Source organism: Pteropus medius, unplaced genomic scaffold (genome assembly GCF_902729225.1).
Source record: "Pteropus medius unplaced genomic scaffold, Ma_sr-lr_union100, whole genome shotgun sequence".
NCBI lineage: Eukaryota > Metazoa > Chordata > Mammalia > Chiroptera > Pteropodidae > Pteropus > Pteropus medius.
Genome location: NW_024340849.1, coordinates 24,653,325 through 24,657,107, shown reverse-complemented (window position 1 = coordinate 24,657,107; position 3,783 = coordinate 24,653,325). Strand labels below are relative to the sequence as shown.

General features: G+C 37.7%; 1 pseudogene; it reads left to right on the top strand.

Annotated features, from left to right (window-relative positions):
- The first annotated feature begins 3,305 nt into the window (after window positions 1-3,305).
- Window positions 3,306-3,424, top strand: LOC120589571 (uncharacterized; annotated as a pseudogene).
- Window positions 3,425-3,783: the final 359 nt, after the last annotated feature.

Genomic DNA, 3,783 nt, shown 5'->3' with positions numbered 1-3,783 from the left:
CTTAGGCAAACCACTGATGGGTTTCCCAGTGGCTGGCGTAGATTGGTGGTTTAATGAAAGATCACTATTGAAATTAATTTTGTACATCTATCATAGTGAATTACAGGTTTTAGGAGACTGAGGCCCACACCTAGAAAGTTGCTTTTCATAGGCATCCTAGTGTGCTTTTGATATGAAGCACACTAGTTTTTCAATGAAGGGTGAGACTTAATAAAAGGATTACTTATATAACAAAACTGCAAACATTTATTGAATCTTCTGCCAATCTCAATTCTGTTTTCATATATTAACCTTAAGCAATTCTTAATATAGAAAAATGATATAATTAACATAATTATTCCACTTTACAGAATGAGAAAATTGAGACTCAAGATATGTGCCCAATATCACAGTAAGTAAGACTAGGAGTAAAACTGCAGTCTAAGCAATGTGGTTCCAGGGGTTGCTTTCTTAACTGCCAAGCTATTTTGTTTCCCTGCAGAATCAGTATATCATGGATGGCTACCTAAGTGTGCGATTTAAAAAGAGAAAAGCCCCAGAAATTTTTTCTTTGTCTCCATCAGATCTTGAAAGTTCTAGTGAATCTAAGCAATGTCCTCAGCAGGACTATATCAAATATATTACATAAGAAAAGTACTATTTACACTTATTACCACTACACACTTCATTATAAATAATTGCCACTTTGGAAAAAAGAGTTCTAAAAGGAAGGCACTCAGGACAGGTAGTTTTAAAATGTGTTTGGTAGCAGTATGAGAAAAATTCAGACCCTGTAAGGACTTATCTAGAAGGCCGGAGTAAGATTACACTATGCTATTAAGAACCTTCTGGAATCTAGGGACAAAAAAGCACTGGATTTCTGAAGAGAAGAAAGCAGAAAAATAAAAATAAAAAATAAAAAAGCAAGGAATTAGCAAATATATACTACATATTCATACACATGTGTGGTTATATCGCATTTGTAAATAGTCTACCTCACATTATACATGCATATATAATCTATATCATGATTTATGCTCCCATGTACAGTTCTTTAATTCTTAGAACTGAGGTTATAGCACGTCCACCTCTCTTATTCTTCATTAACCGAAGTCCCAGTTGAAATTCTATGTCTCTTCAGCCTGTTCTTTAAACCAAATTTCTTCTACCTTTATTGAGGTCCTTAGTTCCTCAGCTCTGGGTTGGTTCACCAGGTTGAATAGTGTTCTATGAACACTGCCTCTTTTGTCTCAGATCCTTTTTATTCTATTTCAATCAAGTCATTCACTAGCTCAAGTGCTTTCCTTAAGTTTCTCCTTTTTAAAGCATAAACCTATTTATCCTAGCATTTAAGTCCATCCACATTCTAACTTCAACCTGCTTTTTCAATCCACAACTTCTTTGACAGCTCCTGTTAAATGGATTCACTGGCCATATTCTTAGAATATGCACTTTCTGCTTTTAAACTTTTACTCATGGCATTTCCTCCACTTGGAGCCCTCTCTCCTACTCTTGACTTCTAAGTCCTACCTCTTCTCAAGGCCCAATTTCATGGCTATCTCCTTCTGGAAGTTTTATTTTTTTGTCACGATCAGAAAACTACTTTCTGGTGAATTCTAAACGACCTTTAATGATATGACACCAATTGCATGTTGCCTCGAGTTATAATTATTTGTATGTAAGTTAGGAATATGCAATAGTGAGTCAAGAAGTTTCTGTCTTCAAACCCACTTGATTGCTGACACATGTTCTTCTTGAGGACAAGTCACATTTTTTTCCATTCCACTCCTCCCTCTGGAATTCTGCATGTAATTACACTCCAGATCCACAGAAGCTCTTAATGAAGTTCTGTTAAATGAATAGATAATAAACATTTCATGATCTGTCTACTTACTAGCTTTCTGATGTCATCTCTTCCTAGTCTCTCCCATATTCGCTACTAGTTACCATGGCCCCCTTTGCCATTCCTGAAACCTACAAGAACAGTCTCCCTCAGAGTTTTGTTCTTGTTGAAATGCTCTTTGCACAAATATCAGCCTCGCTTACTCCCTTACTAGAAGCAGGTCTCTACTCAAATGTCACCTGATCAGAAAAGCTTTCCCTAACCATCTTATATAATAGTCCCTTCCTACCATCCTTCTCAATCTCCCTTATGTTGATTTGTTTTTTCTCATCTATTTACCATCAATTGACATTTCGTTAATTCATTTACTTGTTTATGGTCTGTCTCTCCTCAATTAAAAATCAAAATCCATGGGAACATGGAGTTTGTTACTCTTAATTGGGGGGGAATATAAATAGCATATAATAGGAGCTTAATGAATGTCTGGTAAGTGAATAAAGTAGCCAATTTAGTGGTTAATTTTGTTTTTAGCAGTACATGAATTGAAAATAACAGAAAAGATCACTATCTCCAAATCAAGGTAATTTTAAATAGAAACTGTAAAGCAAAACCATGTATTACAGTTTAGATGTCTTTACCTCAATTTTAGTACAGTGGTCCCCAACTTTTTGGTACCAGGGACTGGGGCTCCTATGAGAATCTACTGCCTGATGATCTGAGGTGGAGCTTAGGTGGTGATGCTAGCGCTGGGAAGAGCCTACAAATACAGATGACGCTTTGTTCACTAGCCCAATGTGCACCTCCTGCTGTGTGGCCCGGTTCCTAACAGGCCACAGACCAGTACCAGCCTGTGGCCCAGGGGTTGGGGATCCCTGTTTCAGTATATGCAGAGAAAGGAGCTTGGCTCAAGGAGCTCAAACCAAGTCTGATCCATTCTTTGGATCCAGTTGCCAAGTTTTAGGGAATGCTAAGGACAGAAGAATAGGTTGAACTACATCATGAACTGTATTCAGCAGCACTAGCATGAAGGCTGTGAGAAACTGCAGATCAAATAAGCCAGATTTCTGTTAGGTAAATTATAAAGACAAGAAGGCATGGAGGAAGAATTTCTAAATCAAAAGAGACATAATAAGTTAAAAAAAAATAGGCAAGACTAACTCAATTAAAGTAATTTGGAGATGCACATTTGGGTAATAAAACCATAAAGCAATGCATAAAACTACTAAGAGAGTCACGAAAGGTGTCACATTTGGATGGAGGGAGAGTGGGACAGAATTAGGACTAAGTCCTCAGAGAGGCTTCTGGGATATACAGCGAAATTTCATTTTTTAACCTGGTGATGAGTCAGGATTATTGCCTTATAGTAAGTAACTCATGCATTTTATGTGTGTATAGGTTGCTGTATCTGTTTTATTTTTCAATAAGGAAATGAAAGACTTGGCTCCAAAGGAGAGAATTTATACTTTAAAATTTCAAATCATGAGTCTATAGCCATGACACCCTGAATACGCCCAATCACGTCTGATCTTGGAAGCTAAGCAGGGTCGGGCCTGGTTAGTATTTGAATGGGAGACCACCTAAGAAAACCAGGTGCTGTAGGCGTTAAAAAAAAATTTCAAATCACACTACCATATCATCTGCTCAGTGTGGTCTGCGGTGTCTTTGTCTTGAAATCTCCATGAATACACTGAATGATGAATTTGATGATTTCTGGAACTTAACCCCACTGCATCACCACTTCTACCATGCTCCCTTCTCCTTCACTTTCTACTTGTCCATTGAATTTAAGGATTAGTCTGTATGCTCAGTGTCCTGTCGCTTGCTGCTTAAGGAGCCTTAAGAAAACCTTCTAATTTCCTCATTAGACAGAGAGAGGAATAGAAGAAAGGGAGGAGGAGGAGGAAGAGGAAGAGGAGGAGGAGGAGGAGAAAAATGAAGAGAGGGAAAGAAGAAAAGGAGGA